The 20,269-nt window shown below is 46.5% G+C and overlaps 1 protein-coding gene across 8 annotated transcripts in view; it reads right to left on the bottom strand.

Annotated features, from left to right (window-relative positions):
• Positions 1-20,269, bottom strand: part of FBLN2 (fibulin 2) — a 101,453-nt gene that overhangs the window by 74,728 nt on the left and 6,456 nt on the right. For 6 of the 8 annotated variants that reach the window (XM_054721613.1, XM_054721611.1, XM_054721610.1 and 3 more), the window contains exon 2: positions 3,477-3,561. The exons of the other annotated variants lie outside the window; for them this stretch is intronic. The gene's annotated coding sequence lies outside the window, so the exon portion shown is untranslated. The remainder of the gene's footprint in view (positions 1-3,476; positions 3,562-20,269) is intronic. 8 annotated transcript variants of the gene reach the window in all.

Below are 20,269 nucleotides of genomic sequence, written 5' to 3'. Positions count from 1 at the left end.
TGCCGCAGAGGTGAGAGACTCCCGCCACTGCTGCTGTGCTCGCCAACCGTGAGCCTGGCTTCTGGCTGAGTGGCCCTCCCCCTGTGGAAGCGCACTAACCACCAGGGGGCAGCTCCTGTGTTGAGCATCTGCCCCCTGGTGGTCAGTGCGCGTAATAGTGTCCGGTCGTTCCACCGTTCGGTCGATTTGCATATTAGGGTTTTATATATATATAGTCTAGAGGCCCGGTGCACGAAATTCGTGCATGGGGGCAGAGGGTGTGCCCCTCAGTCCAGCCTGCACCCTCTCCAATCTGAGACCCCTCTCATAATCCAGGACTGCTGGCTCCCAACCACTTGCCTGCCTGCCTGCCTGATTGCCCCTAACTGCTTCTGCCTGCCAACCTGATCATCCCCTAACCACTACCCTGCCAGCCTGATTGATGCCTAACTGCTCCCCTGCCATCCTGATTGCCCCTAACTGTCCTCCCCTGCAGGCCTGGTCACCCCCAACTGCCCTCCCCTGCAGGCCTGGTCCCTCCCAACTGCCCTCCCCTGCAGGCCTGGTCCTCCCCTACTGCCCTCCTCTGCAGGCCTGGGTCCCCCCCCCCCAAAATGTCCTCCCCTTAAGGCCTGGTCACCCACAACTGCCCTCCCCTGCCGGCCATCTTGTGGCAGCCATCTTGTGTCCACATGGGGGCAGCCATCTTTGACCACATGGGGGGGCCATCTTGTGCATTGGAGTGATGGTCAATTTGCATATTACCTCTTTATTATATAGGATAAGACAGGCTTCATGGCTATTCTGCTAGCACTGACCCTCTGATGTAGGCAGGGAGATCATAAACCCACAGCAATTCAGTGGGTTTCTGAATGTGATAAGTACAATGAAGAAATAAATAAATGAGAGTAGGGTAACGGGACAGGGAGTGACTAGGATGGTGTGGCTGCTGGCTTTGGGTGTGAAATAGTTGATTTTAGCCAGGGTGGTCAAGCAAGGATTCTCTAAGGAAGTGGCATTTGAGCTGAGATTGGAGTGAATCAATGGAGACAACCACCTGAATGTCTGTAGGCAAAGTATGTCAGGCGGCAGGAATAGCAGGTACAAAGGACCTGGGGCAGAACCAGAAGGAGGGAGGTGAGGAACAGTAGAACATCACCACTGCTGAGCGAAATGAGCAAAGGTGAATGTGGTGGCAGCCAGATCATGCGAGATTCTGGTTACAGTGCAGGCTGCTGGAAGCCGTGGCCTGAAATGACTTGATGCAACTCTGTTAGGGCTGCTTGGTTGAAAACATGGGAGTTGGGCCAGAGCCGAGAAGCCAGTCATAGGAAACGGGAGAGGACAGTGGACAGGGGAATTCTGAAGTAGAGTTGACAGGATTTGCTGCTAGACTGCATGGGTGTAACAGGAGAGGATTTGGCCGAAGCACCTAGAAGGATGGAGCTGCCGCTCCCTGAGGCAGGGAAGACTGGAAGGAGGGCCATGGACCCGCAGGGGAGACGTGCAGCTCAGTTTGGCAGTACTGAGTTTGAGAAGCCCAGGGATCATCCACGTGAAGATGGTAAGACAGCTACCGGGACAGGAGTCTAAGCCCAGGCCAGGGGGCCAGGGGAGTTGCTAAACTCCAAGAGGTAACATGTACATCCCCCAAGCTGAGAAGCCACTCCAGGAAGGTGGAGGGCTCCATACAGCCAAGTTGCTTCGGAATCGGTCTCAGGTGAACTAGGCCTGCTGTCCCCAGTAACAAAGTCAGCGACTCTCCGTGGAGGTGGAATGGATAGCACCAAGGCCCTGAGTCAATGCTCAACAGTGTCATTTAAGAAAAGAAACATTTTCAGACCTAAATCCCCCTCCCACCCTCCATCTGCCTTTCCATCCATCACACACTCACATGAACATCACATCCTAAGAGGGAAATATTCCCACCAGAGGTTGACAGGCTCCTCCCAGAGGACCTTTGTTGCTAGCCAGGCCTGCTCTACTCCACCCACCCAACCGTGCATTCTCCTACAAGTCAGTCCACTAGTTCTGCTCACCCTCCCAGCCCCCACAGCGGCCTGGCCCTGGCCTTGGGCCTGGCCCTTGGACCCCATCCCCCAGCACCATGCTCTGCCCATACCCAAGTGATTCCATATCTTGGATTCACCCCTGCCCCCAGCCCAGAGTGATGATGAGGAACATTAGAGCCTGACTTTATGTTTTCCTCGTTTGCTGTGCAAATCTAAGCAAGGCCCTTGCCCTCTCTGAATCTCGACTCCACATCTGTGTACAGTGAAGAGGTTCTACCACACCTTTGGTGCTGGCCAGGAGGCCACAGGTACTATCTAGCCCATGACTACACTTGTTTATCCCACATGGTGGGTTTTTAGTTTTAAATTAGTTACCAATTGGAAATGTGCACATGAAAATTCAACTCCTCTTGAAAATCACTGAGCCCTGGTCACCCTAAGATGTCACACAGGACATGGGGCTCTCAGGCCCACAAAGCCCACATGCCCTCTCCACTCATGGTGGCAGGGTCTGTTTGAGATCAGAGTTCCCCAGGTTCACCTCTGAACTGGGAACCCATGGTCATTCCCACTGTGGCCTCTAGCTGGGAGAGTGGAGGTCTGAGCCCTGCATGCTGCTCAGAGCCCCTGGTACTATCTAAAGGTTGTGTGCCCATCCGTGCGGGGGATGGGGCCAGCTGGGATGTATCTGGAGGAGGTGGATGAGTAGGGAAGCGAGGAGTTAGCCTCAAGAGGCCCTGGTAGATCTCTACAACTGCTCTGGATGGTTCATGGGCCCATGGGTGTGTGTGTTGTGGGTGGAAGGTGGGGGACAGGCACACTTCCAAGATGGGAGCTCACCAGGCCCAGGGAGAGGAAAAGCAAAACCCACACAGTCTCTGCCCTATTCCTGACAACTAAAAAGCTGGATAATGCATGCACATTAATTATAATATGATTACTCAATTCCCGGCCAAGGCCATGTACCTGGGTTGCAGGTTCGATTCCTGGCCCCGGTCGGGGTGTGTGTGAGAGGCAACTAATCAATGTGTCTCTGTCACATCAATGTTTCTTTCTCTCTCTCTCTCTCTCTCTCTCTCTCTCTCTCTCTCTCTCTCTCTCTATCTCTCTCTCTCTCTCTCTCTCTCCTCCCCCTTCCTCCCTCCCCTTCACTCTCTCTAAAAATCAATGGAAAAAAAATATCCTCCAGTGAGGATTAACAATAATAATAATACTATTTAAGATGATGATGATTATAATGCCAGCTGATCTAAGTGACCACTGAGCGGACACTCTGAACAGCAACATATATGCAATTAAGCCTATCTGAGCAGTGTATGACACTGAGTTCTCGTGCCCAGTGAGGAACCTAAAGACATCGCTCCAGGTCCACACCCGTGGTAGTCCTTGGGAATTTGTCTGGTGGTAGGAGGAAACAAGGCAGAGGTAGGCCACCATGCCAGTACCTGTCCCAGATCCACCCTGCTCTCCACTGAGGATACTGACCTCGTCAGAATGTGTCCCCAGGTTCCAGCATCCTCCAATGGCAGCCTCTAATAGGACATCACAGGATGGGAGAGAAGGCAGGATGCTGGAAAGAAGAAACACCCCTGGGCAGGTGAGGAGAAACAGCCCTCCTGGCAGCCAAGGCTGAGCTCACTGCTCTCCCCACCTGGCATGCCCACACCCTCCACGCAGCCCCAGACGGACAAGTGGCTTCACACCCCAGACCTCTCCCTCACTTTGTGGTCCTGGCGCTGGGGACTTCTCACCTGATCTTCCACCTTTATTCAAAATCCTGAATGGGCCCTGGCCAGGTGGCTCAATTAGTTAGAGCATCGTCCCGATATACCAAGGTTGTGGGTTCAATCCCAGGTCAGGGCACATACAAGAATTAACCAATGAATGCATAAATAAGTGGACCAACAAATAGATGCTTCTTTCTCTCTCCCTCTCTCTCTCTAAAATACATATATAAATAAAACTGTAAATTATATCTTTTAAAAAATGCAAGAGTAGTTCAATATTAAAACATCAATGCAATCCACTAAAAGAAAAATTCTATATGATCATCTCACTAGATCCTGGAAAATAAGTATCCTCTCTAATAGAGAGTGAATATGCAAATTGACCATCCTGCCATCACAAAGAAGGCGGCGCCCACAGCGGAGGCGGGGTTTCCGTAACACAAGATGGCTGTGCCCACAGCGGAGGCCGAGTTCCCATAACGAGCCTTAACGAGCAATCAGCAGGGACCTAAGGCTGCGTGGCGCTGGGCCAGGGCAGGGGACCTAAAGTTGCACCCTCTGCTCGGTGGGGCTTGACAGGGGACCTCAGGCCATGCCCCCCACCCAGCAGGGCTTGACAGGGGACCTGAGGCCATGCCCCCCACCCAGCAGGGCTTGATGAGGGACTGAGGCCGCACCCCCCGCCCCGGGCCAGGGGACCTGAGGGTGCGCTGGGGGACCTGAGGCTGTGTCCCGCACCCAGCATGCACCAGGGGCCCTGAGGCTGCACCCCCTGCCCAGTGCTGGGCCGGGAGACCTAAGGCTGCGGCCCCCCACCCTGCAGGGCTTGACACAGGCCCTGAGGCTGCGCCCCCCCACCCAGCGCCAGGCCAGGGGACCAAAGGCTGTGCCCCCTGCCCGGCAGGGCTTGACAAGGGTGGGGCCGGCTGGGTCTGGATCTCACCCAATGGGGGTGGGGCCGGCTGGGTCTGGGTCTCACGCGATTTTGAGGTGCATGTGGGTGGGCAGGGACTTGCCTCTGGGTCCCACGGCGTGCCCCAGACTCTGACAGGAGGAAGATTTTCATATACATTTTACTAATTTTCTTTCATCTCTGACACTTCTATTATAGAGAAAGGGCAAATAGCAATATTAAAATATTTTCTCTAATGTGCACAAATTTTGTGCACTGGGCCACTAGTAGTATGCAATAAAATTCAACATTTTGTGATTAAAAACTCTGATAAAGTAAACTTCTCTTGGCAAAGAGGACCATTCTATGGGAATGACCCCTCCCTAGCAAGCACTAAGAATGAGTTCACCCGTCTCCCCTCCCAGAGAATAAACTGGCCTTTAAGGGTTAAATGCCTCCCTTCAGGAGCACAAAGGTGGGATTTTAGGTGCTTTGCCAGGCCAGTGGGAAATAAACTTTGGGGTCCACTCCTCCTCAGTAGCCTCTCAAACCTTGGCTCAGTCCCTTTCACCACTGTCCAGTCCCTAAGTTGAGTTCAGGGTTCCAATACAGAGCCCACCTATGCTGAGAAACACAGCAGAGGCTGAACTGCTGCGAGGAGGTAGCAGTCTCCCAGAAAGGCCTGAACCAGGTTGTACCCTGCCTCTGGGCTCAAGCAGATACTCTCCTGCTTTCTTTGCCCTTTCTCTTTTTTATACAAGAGACTTTTTGCAAGGGAAGCCAAAAGACAGAGTCCTTTCTAGAAGAGATGAGGATACTTGTGAGTGAATGTGTGTGTGTTTATGCGCTTGTGTTTGTAGGAGTTTAAGTGTGTGCATGCATCTGTGTGCATGTGAAACATAACTGTATGTGAATGGGTATGGAGTGGGTGTGTGTATAAGGTGTGAGTGTGGGTATAACTATGTGTGTGACTGTGAGCAATGTATATGTGAAGTATAAGTATGTGTATATGAGTGGGTGTATGAATGTGAAGTGTATTTAAGCATGTGCAAGCATGTGTGAATCTATATAGGTGTATGACGATAACTGTGAGCATGCATGTGCATGCTCACACACGTGCTGAGCCTGGCGGGTCCCTGCCCCATGTCCATTCTCAGCCAGTGGGTCACTGCTCCCCAGTGATCCGACCACTCCCTTCTCCCTGCCTGGACACTGCCTCCGCAGGCCTTCCATGACTGCTTCGGGACACATCCCTGCCCCTGCCTCGTTCAGTCCATCAGAGGCCATCCAAACTGTGGACACCACTTCCACTCCGACCTCAGTGCACAGAGCCCTCCAGCACCACTCCAGGGCTCCTGAGTGCCCTGCACACACACTGTGGGCTGCATTCCAGAGGGCCCGCCTCCCCCCTCCAGCACAGGGTGGTTATCAGGAGCTGAGGCTGCCAGGCTTCTCCTCGTCCTCAGAGCTGAGAGCTTGTGCTGTCCTGTCCACCTGCTGGTGTCCCTGACTAGACTGTGACTCTAAAGCAGGGACCCACCCTCCTGCTCAGCCCTGACTGAGGGCGGGCCCAAGTGGACACTGGAGAATGCTTTGGTGGGTGGGTGGAGATGGGTGGATTGTTTACTTTGTGCGGCCCCAGCACAGGGCTAGGAAAACACGGAATGAGTTATAAATGTGAGAATCCCTGGCTGGTGTGGCTCGGTTGGAGCGTTGTCCCAAGCACCAGGAGGTCAAGGGTTCAATTCCCAGTCAGGGGCACATACCTAGGTTGCAGATTCGATCCCCATTGGTGTGCGTGTGTGTGTGTGTGTGTGTGTGTCTGTCTGTCTGTCTGTCTGTCTGTCTCTCCTCTCTCCCGCCCTCCCTCTCTCCCCTCCTCCCTCTCTAAAAATCAATTAAAAAAAAAAAGATGCAATGAAACTAGACCACAAAATTATACCATACACAAGAAAAAAACTCAACATGGATAAAATGTAAGTCATGAAACCATTAAGTATCCTAGAAAAAAAAACAGTAAAATCTCAAACATCTCACGTAGCAGTATTTTCACCAATACATTGCATAGGACAAGAGAAACAAAGGAAAAAAATTAACAAACGGGATTACATCAAACTAAAAAGCTTCTGCACAGCAAAAGAAACCATCAACAAAATGAAAAGGTAATAATAGTATGGGAAACCATATTCACCAATGATACATCTGATAAGGGTTTAATTTCTAAAACATACAAAGAACTCATACAGCTCAACAAAAGGAAGGCAAACAATCCAATTAATGGCAAAGGACCTGAATAAACACTTCTCCAGAGAGGACAAACAGATGGCCAACAGACACATGAAAAAATGCTCATCAGAGAGCTGCAAATTAAAATGACAAATGAGTTATCACCTCACACCTGTCAGAATGTCTAGCATCAACAAATCAATGAACGATAAATGCTGGCGAGGGCGTGGAGGAAAGGGATCCCTCGTGCACTGCTGGTGGGAACGCAGACTGGTGCAGCCACTGTGGAGACCAGTATGGAGTTTCCTCAAAAAATTAAAAATGGATTTATCAGCTGACCCAGCAATCCCACTTCTGGGAATATATCCTAAGAATCCCAAAACACCAGTCAGAAAGAATAAATGCATCCCTATGTTCATAGCAGCATTATTTATAATAACTAAGATCTAGAAACTGCCCAAGTGCCCATCAGTAGATGAGTGGATAAAAAAGCTGTGGTACATAGCATTCCAAATAAAATACTATACAGCTGTAAAAAAAAAAAAAAGAAGGATATCTTACCCTTTGCGACAGCTTGGATGGACGTGGAGTATATTATGCTAAGCAAAGTATGCCAGTTAGAGAAAGACAAATATCATATGATCTCACTTATAAGTGGAATCTAAAGAGCAAAATAAACTAGGTGAATAAAATAGGGCCAGAGGTATGGATTCATGGAACAGAAAAACAGACTGCAGCCAGAGGGTGAGGTGAGGACAGAAGAGATTAATCAAAGAACATATATGTATATATCCATAACCCATGGACAAAGACAATAGCATGAGGAAGACCCCCTGGTGGGGCAGAAGCTGGGTGGAGGGGGGTAAAAAGGGAGAAAATGGGAGACATCTGCAACACTATATTTTATTGTCAACAATAAAATAAAGTAAATTTGTTTAAAAGACCACCCTAGAAGTGGGAGAAAAATGGCGACGGAATAGAGTCGGGTTTGGAGTCTGTTCCTGGGGCGGAGAGTCGGAGCAGCAGAGGCTCGCAGAGGGAGTGTATGTGGGCAAGCCAAGGGACAGCTAAACTCCAGGAGAAGGCGGGGGAGTGCTGGGCAGTGTTCCTCTGACCGCGCAGCACCCACAGGGGCTGGGTCCCCTCCTGGAGCTGCGGGCTCACCGGGCGCCTCGCCATCTTGCAAGGAAAGGAGGATTTTAGTGGAAACCTGACTTTCCGCGACAACTGCAAACACTGAACTGCTGGGAGCACCAGACCACCGGTCCCCTATCAGCGCAAACATTTGGATTCAAAGAAACTCTTCACTGCACCACGGAAAGGTCAGATTTTGTCTGAAATAAGCTGCGGTTTCTAATCCCCGCGGTGGGTGAGGGAAGCGCTGGGTGAGGGAAGCGCGGCAGCCGCAGGACCGGCAGGAGCCGGGAGGTCTGTGCCTAGAAAAATCAGCGGCAGTTGGAACTGCCGTGATCCGTGAATGAGGAGGGGGGTCTTCTGAGCTGCTAACAGAAGTGACCTCTTGAAAGCAACTCATTTTAATCTGACGAGGAGGGTCAGACTAAGAATTTTCAAAGGAGTGCAGGCTCCTTAGTCTGGGGCACAGACCCACGGTCCGCACACCTGGGCTCTTTCCGACTCTGATTGCTAAGCCCAATACAGAGGTAAACCCAGGTGGAAACCCTGAAAGACTGCAGGGGGAAGGTGTTTTTTCGGAACCTGGGGCCAGAGCTGCGTGTGACCATCAGAGAGGCAGCTCTGAGGCGCACACCTCCACAAACCGGTAGTGAGTGCCATAGAAGGGGGAAAAAAAAAAAAAGAAAAAAGAGCTAGAGAGGCCCGGAAGTCAATTCAGAAACACTGCCACCCAGGGGCTGAAACGCTAATTGTCTCTGGTGTAATCAAAAATAAATACGAGAAATTAAGACAGGGCTGGCTTAAAAAGCAGGACTGGCTTCCAACACTGAGGAGCCCTGGAATGAAGCTGAACTGAAATACCGCCCAGACTGGGAAAAAGGCGTACCAAACAGAATAATAGAGGAAGTGAATGACAGCCGCTACTGCACATTTTAGTCTTCCTATTTTTTAATTTTCAATTCTTTTTTCAATTTTTTAAATTTTTTATTCTCATATTTTTTTATTTTCATTTTTTGCATCTTTTACTTAAGAAACTAATATTTTTTTCTTTTTCCTCACTTGATTTTCACCTTTTTAATTATTACATTTTTATTTTCAATCAGCACTATTATTACTATTATTTTACTTTTTTTTTTTTTAATGTCATTTGATTTTCTCTTTCTTTTATTTTTGGATTAGTGTCCTACATTCGATTTGCATCTTTCCCTTACAATCGCTTTACCCTATCTCAAAGCTAACATTATGCCATCACTCTCCTCCTAACCTTTCCCCTTTTGGTCCCCAGTTTATCTTAACCCTTTCTGGCTTTAGATTTTCCCTACTTTTTCAGTTTACTCCCTGCTAAAACTTCACCCTACTTATATATCTAATTCCCAACCCCCTGCTCCAAATCCATACAAACCTCTCTCTACGCTACCTTTAAAAAATTATTTTTCTCTCGGGCCTTTTGTTGTTGTTTGCTTGAATGTTGATTAGATTGAATTTTTATGCTTTTTTATGAGATTGTTTTGATTATTCTTTTTGTTGGTTTGGTTGGTTCTTTTGTTTGCTTTGTTTTTGTTTGTTTTTTACTTTTGTTTTCCCTTACCTCACTTGAAATTAGCTGCTGTTGCAGTTTGTATTAATCTCCAGGCTCGTGTTGCTGGAATTTGCTGGGAATAGTGGTTGTTCTAGTGGAGTTTACTCCCCATATATATAGTTTGTTCCCCTTTTCTCTCTTAGTATCATTCTTGTCTCTCTTACTTTTTTTTTTCTTTTCTTTTTCTTTTCTGTTATTTCTTTTCTTTCTTTCTGCTCTTTTCCCAAGTTCAGATTCACACTCTTTGTTGTTTTTTTTTTCTTCGTTGTTGTTCTTTCTTTTTACTCTCCCTCTTCCACTCCTATTCCCTAATTTGTCTTTCTCTGGTGGTTACCTTTATTGGAGGTTATTAATATCATGAATACAATTCTGTTCAGTGCCTTGTCTGTTGTGCCTGGTTGTGTTGTATTTTATACCTTTAAATCAACGCCAGAGAGAGAAATCTATATAACCAGACATCCGGAGAAGAGAGACCATGAGGAGACAAAGAAACAGCCCCCACAGGAAAGAGAAGCAGGCATCACCAGAAAAGGAAGTAAACGATTTAGAGGCAAACAACCTATCAGAGAAAGAATTCAGAGAAATGGTCATAAAGTGGCTGAAAAGGATGGAAGACAAATTCGACAATATGAGTAAGAACCAAGAAGAAATGAAGAAGAACCAAGAAGAAATGAAAAATGACATCGCTGCTGTAAAGAACTCAATAGAAAGCATCAAGAGTAGACTAGATGAAGCAGAGGACCGCATAAGTGAGCTAGAAGACAAGATGGAAAAAAATACCCAATTACAACAGCTTCTAGAAACAAAAATTAGAAAGATTGAGGAGAGCGTAAGGGAACTTCGGGACAATACAAAACAAAACAACATCAGGATAATAGGGGTGCCAGAAGGAAAGGAAACTGAGCAAGGAATAGAAAACCTGTTTGAAGAAATAATAACAGAAAACTTCCCTGATATAGGGAAGAAAAAACCCACACAAATCCAAGAAGCTCACAGAGATCCAAGCAAAATGAACCCCAAAAGACCGACGCCAAGGCACATTATAGTTAAGTTGGCAAACACCAACGACAAAGTAAGAATCTTACAAGCGGCCAGAGAGAGACAGACAGTTACATACAAAGGAACCCCCATCAGACTAGCAACTGATTTCTCAACAGAAACTCATCAGGCCAGAAGGGAATGGAATGAAATATACCAAGTCATGCAAAGGAAGGGTCTAAATCCAAGAATACTGTACCCAGCAAGGCTATCAATCAAAATTGAAGGTGAAATCAGGAGCTTCAGAGACAAAAAAGGACTAAGGGAGTTTATCACCACCAAACCAGCAATGAAAGAAATGCTAAAGGGTCTGCTGTAAAAAAAAAAAAAAAAAAGAAAGAAATAGGAAGCAAAGAAGGTACACAGGGGTATAGAATAAAAATGGCATCAAATAAGTACCTATCAATAATAACTTTAAATGTAAATGGATTGAATGCCCCAATCAAAAGACACAGGGTAACAGACTGGATAAGAAAACAAAACCCAGATATCTGCTGTCTACAGGAAACCCACCTCAAAAAAAAGGATGCATACAGACTGAGAGTAAAGGGATGGAAAAAGGTTTTCCAGGCAAATGGAAATGAAAAAAAAGCTGGGGTTGCAATACTTATATCTGACAAATTAGATCTCAAAGTGAAGGACATAACAAGAGATAATGAAGGCCACTTCATAATACTAAAGGGAGAAATCCAACAAGAAGAAATAACTCTGGTAAACATATATGCACCCAATACAGGAGCACCAAGATACATTAAAAAACTCCTGGAAGATATCAAAGGAGAGATTGACAGTAATACAATCATAGTAGGAGACTTCAATACCCCACTATCACCATTGGACAAATCCTCTAAACAAAAAATCAGCAAAGAAACATCAATCCTAAATGACTCACTAGAACAGATGGAATTAATCGACATCTTCAGAACATTTCACCCCAAAGCCACAGAATATACATTCTTCTCAAGTGCACATGGGTCATTTTCAAAGATAGACCATATGTTAGGACATAGGCAAAGTCTCTCCAAATTCAAGAAGATAGAAATCATATCAAGTATCTTCTTAGATCACAGTGGCATAAAACTGGAAATCAACTACAATAAAAACAACCCAAAGAAATCAAACACTTGGAGACTAAACAGCATGTTATTAAACCATGACTGGGTTACCAAAGACATCAAGGAAGAAATTAAAAACATCATGGCAACAAACGACAATGAAAACACAACAATCCAAAATCTATGGGACACAATGAAAGCAGTCCTGAGAGGGAAGTTCATAGCTCTACAAGCCTACTTCAAAAAACAAGAAACAATGGTAATAAATTACCTAACCCAACAACTCAAAGAGTTAGAGAGAGAGCAACAAGATAAGCCCAGTGTAAGCAGAAGGAAAGAAATAATAAAGATCAGAGCGGAGATAAACGACATAGAGACCAAAGAAACAATACAAAAGATCAACAAAACCAAGAGCTGGTTCTTTGAAAGGATAAACAAGATTGATGGACCTCTAGCCAGGCTCACCAAGAAGCAAAGAGAGAGGACCCAAATAAACAAAATCAGAAATGAAAGAGGTGAAATAACAACAGACCCCGACGAAATACAAAGGATTGTTACAAAATACTACGAACAACTCTATTCCAACAAACTGGACAACCTAGAGGGAATTGACATATTCCTAGAAAAATACAACCTTCCAAAACTCAATCAGGAAGATTCTAAACAGCTCAACATGCCAGTAACTATGGAAGAAATTGAAGCAGTCATCAAAAAGCTTCCGGCAAACAAAAGCCCGGGGCCAGATGGCTTCACAGGAGAGTTTTATCAAACTTTCAAGGAAGAACTAAAACCTATCCTCCTCAGACTATTCCAAAAAATTCAAGAGGAAGGAACACTTCCAGGCTCCTTCTATGAAGCCAGCATCACCCTAATACCAAAACCAGATAAAGACAACTCAATGAAAGAGAATTACAGGCCAATATCCCTCATGAACATGGATGCCAAAATCCTCAACAAAATTCTAGCAAATCGGCTCCAGCAGTACATCAGAAAGATCATACACCATGACCAAGTAGGATTTATTCCAGGAATGCAAGGATGGTACAATATCCGCAAATCAATAAACGTGATACATCACATAAACAAATTGAGAGATAAAAATCACATAGTCATATCAATAGATGCAGAAAAAGCATTTGACAAAATCCAACACCCTTTCTTGATAAAAACTCTCAACAAGGTGGGAATAGAAGGCTCATACCTCAACATAATAAAAGCTATTTATGATAAACCCACAGCAAACATCATACTCAATGGGCAAAAACTAAAACCATTTCCCCTAAGAACAGGAACAAGACAGGGATGCCCACTCTCACCACTCCTGTTTGACATAGTACTGGAAGTATTAGCTATCGCAATTAGGCAAGAAGAAGAAATAAGAGGCATCCAAATTGGAAAAGAAGAAGTGAAGCTGTCCTTATTTGCAGATGACATGATATTGTACATAAAAAACCCAAAAGATTCCATCAAAAAACTAATAGACTTAATAAATGAATTCGGCAATGTAGCGGGATACAAAATTAACGCCAAGAAATCTATGGCTTTTCTATACACCAATAATGAACTTACAGAAAGAGAGACTAAAAAAGCAATCCCATTTACCATTGCACCAAAAAAATTAAGATACCTAGGAATAAACTTAACTAAGGAGGTAAAAGACCTATACGCAGAAAACTACAGGACACTGAAAAAAGAGATAGAGGAAGACGTAAACAGATGGAAGAACATACCATGTTCCTGGATTGGTAGAATCAACATCATTAAAATGTCCATACTACCCAAAGCAATCTACAGATTCAATGCACTCCCCATCAAAATACCAACAGCATATTTCACAGACCTAGAAAGAACTCTCCAAAAATTCATCTGGAATAAAAAAAGACCCCTACTAGCCTCAGCAATCCTCAGAAAGAAGAATAAAGTAGGTGGGATCTCAATACCAGATTTCAAGCTGTATTACAAAGCCACTGTTCTCAAAACAGCCTGGTACTGGCACAAGAACAGACATATTGATCAATGGAACAGAATAGAGAACCCAGATATCGACCCAAACCACTATGCTCAATTAATATTTGACAAAGGAGGCATGAACATACAATGGAGTCAAGACAGTCTCTTCAATAAATGGTGTTGGGAAAACTGGACAGATACATGCAAAAAAATGAAACTAGATCACCAACTTACACCATACACAAAAATAAACTCAAAATGGATACAGGACTTAAACATAAGACAGGAAACCATAAAAATACTAGAGGAATCCACAGGCAACAAAATCTCAGACATATGCCACAAGAACTTCTTCACTGACACTGCCCCTAGGGCAATGGAAGCTAAAGAGAAAATTAACAAATGGGACTACATCAAAATAAAAAGCTTTTTTACAGCAAAAGAAACCATCAACAAAACAACAAGAAAGCCCACTGCATGGGAAAACATATTTGCAAATGCTATCACTGATAAAGGTTTAATCTCCAACATCTACAGGCAGCTTATGCAACTCAATAAGAGGAAGATAAATGATCCAATAAAAAAATGGGCAACAGACCTAAACAGAATATTTTCAAAAGAAGACAGAAGGAAGGCCAAGAGACACATGAAAACATGTTCAAAGTCACTTATTATCCGAGAGATGCAAATCAAAACAACAATGAGGTACCATCTCACACCTGTCAGAATGGCTATCATCAACAAATCAACAAACAACAAGTGTTGGCGAGGATGCGGAGAAAAAGGAACCCTCGTGCACTGCTGGTGGGAATGCAGACTGGTGCAGCCACTGTGGAGAACAGTATGGAGTTTCCTCAAAAAACTGAAAATGGAACTCCCATTTGACCCAGTAATCCCACTCCTGGGAATATATCCGAAGAAACTAGAAACACCAATCAGAAAGGATATATGCACCACTATGTTCATAGCAGCACAATTTACAATAGCTAAGATTTGGAAACAGCCTAGGTGCCCGTCAGCAGATGACTGGATCGGAAAACTGTGGTACATCTACACAATGGAATACTATGCTGCCATAAAAAAGAAGGAATTCTCATCATTTGCAGCAACCTGGATGGAATTGGAGAACATTATGCTAAGTGAAATAACCCAGTCAATGAAAGAAAAATACCACATGATCTCACTCATTTAGGGATAGTAAAGAACATTATAAAGTGGTGAACAAAAAGATAGATACAGAGACAGTAAAGCATCAAACAGACTTTCAAAGTACAGGGGGAAAGTTTGGGAAAGGTGGGGGAGTTATGAAATCAAACGAAGGACTTGTATGCATGCATATAAGCATAAACAATGGACGCAAAACTCTGGGGGGGGAGGGCTTGTGTGGGTGTGGGGTGGGAAGGGTAATAGTAAGATATGTACACATATAATACCTCAATAAAAATATAAAAAAAAAAAAAAGACCACCCTAGCCAGTATCCTCAGTGGTTAGAGGGTCAGCCCGCATACTGAAAGGTCACAGGTCTGATCCCCAGCCCTGGTCGGGGTGTACAGGAGGCAACCAATCAATGTGTCTCTCACATGTGGTTTCTCCTTCTCCCTCGCCCTCTCCCTCTCTCCCTTCCCCTCTCCCCCCCTCTCTCCCTCCTTTCCACACGCTAAAAAAAAAAAAAAAAAAAAAAAAGAAACGAAAGAAAAATCAGTGGAAAAACTATCCTTAGGTGAGGATTAACTAAAAGAAAAAAGAAAGAAGACCCATAAAGGTGAGTGCCACCAACAGGGCCTCCACAGATGGAGAAACTTGCCTGAGGTCACCTGCAAGTCAGTGGCTAAACTGGGAGCCTCAGGTGGTCACAAAGCCCAGTGCGAATCTATCCTTAGGCCTCATCTCACAGGTCCTCCTTTCAGCCTCTCAGGCCTGGGTTCCAGATGAAGGGGTAGGGACAGGCAGAAATATAGAGAGGAGCAGACAGGGATAGAGAAAGCAGGAAGGGCGGAGGCAGGCAGGGCCGCCGTCCCCGGCTCCTGAGGCATATGGAAAGAGGCACTCTCCAGGGAAGCTGCATGCTCCGCAGCAGCCTGGCCCGCGCCAATGCCCCAATCTATCTGCACGGCCCTGAAATTAAGTCATTTCTTAGGGCTGCCTGCGGGGACACCGGTGTGCAGCAAGTGGCAGTGTCTGGCCTAGACTGTAGCATAACCGTCAGGCCCCCCAGGCCATCAGCAGCCACTGCCAGAGCAAGCTCTCGAGTCCCTGAAGTCCAAGGTTCAAGTTTTAACAGAGCTCTCCCCTTAGGCTGCTGGGTGGCTCAGAGCACGTGACCCCATCAGAGTAGCCACTTGGCAGCACTGGAAGGACTCAAGGAGATGATGATCACACATGTCAAACAACAGTTGAAAATACATGTTCAATATAAAAAAACCATTACTGGCCCCAGCTACTCTAAATCTCCCACAGTGCACCCAGCCAGTGGTTGAGTATCCACCTATGAACTAGGAGTTCACAGTTCCATTTCCGGTCAGAGCACATGCTCGGGTTGAGAGCTCAGTCTCCAGTAGGGGGTGTACAGAGGCAGTGATCACTGATTCTCATCATTGGTGTTTCTATCTCTCCCTCTCCCTTCCTCTCTAAAATCAATAAAAATATATATTTTTTTAAATAAGTAAATAAATCTCTCACAGCACCTCAAGTCTGCACATTCCTTTGTTCCCTCTGCCAGGCACTCTACTGCTTCTTAGCAAACTCCTATTCAGCCCTACAGACCCAGCTCAATATCCCCTCTTCCAGGAAACCTTTCATCAGAGTTATCAGCTTCCTCTTTTGACCTCTACACTCCTGAACCTTCAGAAGTCACAGAAAAGTAAAAAAACAAGAGTTTTAGAGCAAACCCTCAGAGAATAACTGATTCTGCCCACATCCTCACCACTGCAGGTGAGTATGGTTGGGTTGGAAATCAGGACCCCATCCATAGCCCTTACCACCTCTCTTCAACTCCCTATTCTCACATGAGCTACCCAGATGGTAAAGAGCTTCTATGACTCATAGCAGAACATTCTCACACTCTCTGCAGGATGGGTGCCCCATGTGAGATAGGGGCAGGGAAAAATACACGGCCATTTCCTGGAACAGGCCAGAGATGCTATGGGGATCTCTGCCCACTTCTCCTGGTATGAGAACCCCAATTTTCCTCTGGGAGCCACCCTCTCTCACCCTCAGGCCATGTGGACTGTTGGATGGCCAAGAGAGTGACTGGTAAGGAACAGTTATACCACCCAGCCATACCAGCCATGCTGAAGCTCCTGAGCTCAAAGGAGTGAGCCTGGACCTGCTGGGCCACCTGACCATCTCATGGCAGAGCTTATCTTACACAACATAGGGAATGCAGACACAGCCCTGATGGCGTCTTCAGAGCCCCTGGATACAGCCAAGCCTGGAGCTAGTCCCCTGTATATTTTAATTCCATAATTATTTGCTTAAGTTGTACTTTCTATCACCTGCAACCAAAATAATCCTTAAAACTATGACAAGAAAACAAGCACAGCAACTGTGTTATGTCTGTTGCTGACTAGACTCCAAGAACGCTTGAGTTTCTGAAGTTACTACATTTTGTCTGTATGGTGGACACCTCTTGGTCTGCAGCCTGCTTCACTGAATGCCTATCTCAGAGAATGGATGGAGACGGCCCCTAAAGCCACACCGATATTGTGACTTGGTGACCCGGCCCCTGGCCGCAGCTGGTTAGCCCAGGGTGCCTGTTAAGCTGGGCCAATCAGAGCTTTCCCCCAGGACTTTGATCTGGGAAATAAAAGAAAACACAGACCATTTCTAGTAGAAAAAACCTTTGAGCCAGGACACCTCCCAGCTGAAGGTAGGCACATTTAAAGCATTTTGAGAAAATCAACTAGAGAAAGTGCAGACAAAGAAAGAAGGGTCTGAGGAGTGCCTAGCTGCAGCACGCCCTGGAGCCAGCATCCTTTCCTGATGATGCAGAGAAGTCACAGTGAGGGTTGGGGCCAGGTCATGGACGCATGTGCTACTGTGCCATCTGCTAAGGAAGGGCCACTCCTCCCACCCCGCGCGTGGGAAGCCACCGCCATTCCAAGGGGTGTGCCTGGGTCAGGCTCATCTGGCCTTGGGGTCTTGGTGGGGCATGTCAGGGATATGCAGCTATTGTCACCACAACCTTTCCATTCCCAGTAGTCCATTAAATGAGTTTCTTGCTCTCATGAAAGCATAAGATTGGGTACTCAGTTCAAGAAAACAAGTGGGGAGGGAGGGGGTATGGTAAGAGGTCTAGAGCAGGGGTCCTCAAACTTTTTAAACAGGGAGCCAGTTCACTGTCCCTCAGACTGTGGGAGGGCCGGACTATAGTTTAAAAAAAAACTATGAACAAATTCCTATGCACACTGCACATATCTTATTTTGAAGTAAAAAAACAAAACGGCAAAAACACCCGCATGTGGCCCGCGGGCCGTAGTTTGAGGACGCCTGGTCTAGAGAGAGCGAAGTTCCCTCACACCAGGTCCTGTAGCTAATTAAGGACATGTAGCTGATTAAGAACCTGTAGCCAATCGGCCATCACTGTGAATGTTATTGTATTAACCAGGAAAAGTAATGATAGTGAGCTTTGCTCACCCAAGCTCAACAATTTACAGTGCACAAGGCACTTCCAAATTGGCCAAGCTTAGATGCCCATTTCACTCAAGCAATGTACCCAGCCCAGAGATCCCCACAGCCAGGCCCCATTGTCCTCTCCTTCAGAGCTGGAGCCCACACCTTAAGCCCCAGCCAGCCTGTTGCCCCATGGCACCGACCCCAGGCTGCAGGACACCCAGGCTAAGCTGCCTTCCCCTCCAGAGTGTGCACAGGCAGCACACAGGGTGCAGAGCGGGGGACTGCGTGGCGGCCCAGGTCCCCTCTCCCCCATGAAAACAAGCACCAGCCACGACCTAAGAAGCAGGGACTTAGCTTTGGAGAAGACATCTTCACAGTCCCACCCAGCAGGGAACATGCCAAGGAGGCCCAGAGAGCAGGAGGTTCTGAGAAGAAGTGGTGTGTGATGACCCAGAGGGGTCTTTCCAAGTGAGGCTAGATAGCCGTGCTCGGTGAAGCCAGAACTCAGGGCAAGGCCTCCGGTGAGTAAGGGCCCTGTTCATCTTCTCTTTTAACTAGTCACAATCACAGAACCCTCAGGGCTGTGAACATGTCCCTGCCATTTGCCAACATTCCTTTTCAACCAAGAGAGGGCAGGACTCACTCGCTCAAGGCTGGGCAGGGAACAAAAAGTGGCGAAAATGTGGTCCTACTTTGTAGCTATTTTCATGGGTATTGCTGATTCCAGGCAAGAGAGCCTCATTTCTACCTACAGTTATGACAGCAGTTCTCCTTTTAAAATAAATATAAATAAAACAGGGGAGGGATTTTAAAAAATATACTCGGTGTAATGTAAAGGCATGGGAAGTAGGACAATAGATGGAATTATGCTAATCATCACTTTATCAGAAGAGGAAGCCCATTGGATTCTTTTTCTTTAATATATTTTTATTGATTTCAGAGAGGAAGGGAGAGAGAAAGAGAATCACTGATAAGAGAGAATCACTGATTGCTCCTGCACACCCCCACTGGGAATCAAGCCCACAACCCGGGAATCAAACTGCGACCTCCTGGTTCATAGGTCAATGCTCAACCACGGAGCCACGCTGGCTGGGCACCTACTGGATTCTTTCCCAAGAAAGGACACGAGGCCCCCAGGGGGCCTGCCTTTATCAGCCCTGTAATCAGACAACAGCGGATGGGGATCCTGGGGTGTCCATCGTCAGACAAGGTGGAAGAATTAATCTGCTATGAAGATACACAGGGGAACAGTTAAGAAACACTGATATGCTACGTCAGTACCAACTACCATGAGGACCAGGAAAGTTGAGAGTGTGGGGGAAACAGGGGTAAAGGAGGTAGTTTGGTGTGCTTTTGAGGGGTTGGCATGTGTCAAGACCACCTGTTTCCTGAGCTGGCCCCGATCCTCCCAATCCTGCCTCCACAAGGTCCCCACTCTGCCTGTCCAGTGCATTCCCCAGCCGCCTACACTCTCCTGCTCAAAACCCTCCCCTGTCTATCACTCCAACAACAGGCCACAGGCCCCTGGGGTGCTGGAGAAGTGTCCTCAGGGGTCCCAAGAGTTCTCTACCAGAATATTTTTTCAATGTTGTGTTTTCATTGTGAGGAGAATCTAAGAATAGAATTTTCTGGATCACCAAAAGCTCACTTAGTGACCAAATACATGGCTAGAAATTTAGGGCCCTGATGGAGGACCCAGGCTGAGGAAGAAAGAATGCTGGGAGGCTTATCAAGAACTGGTGTGTCCCGTTCATTGCAGCACTATTTATAATAGCCAAGCTATGGAAGCAAACTAAGTGTCCATCAATAGTCGGATGGATAAAGAAGTGTTGCATCCTATCTAATAAAGAGGGAATATGCTAATTGACCCTCACGCCATCACAAAGATGGCGGCGCCCACAGCCAATAAGGAGAGAATATGTAATTGATTGCCAGGCCCTCAAAGATGGCAGTGCCCACAGCCACAAGATGATAGCACCCAGTCCCCTCAGCCCCCCAGCTGCCCGGGGCCGGCCCGAGGTGCAGGTAACCAGGGCTGGCCGTTGCTTGAGCTGCCGGCAGT

The sequence above is a fragment of the Eptesicus fuscus genome, chromosome 9, assembly GCF_027574615.1.
Source record: "Eptesicus fuscus isolate TK198812 chromosome 9, DD_ASM_mEF_20220401, whole genome shotgun sequence".
In the NCBI taxonomy this organism is placed as follows: Eukaryota; Metazoa; Chordata; class Mammalia; order Chiroptera; family Vespertilionidae; genus Eptesicus; species Eptesicus fuscus.
This window is presented reverse-complemented; position numbering and strand designations above follow the sequence as displayed.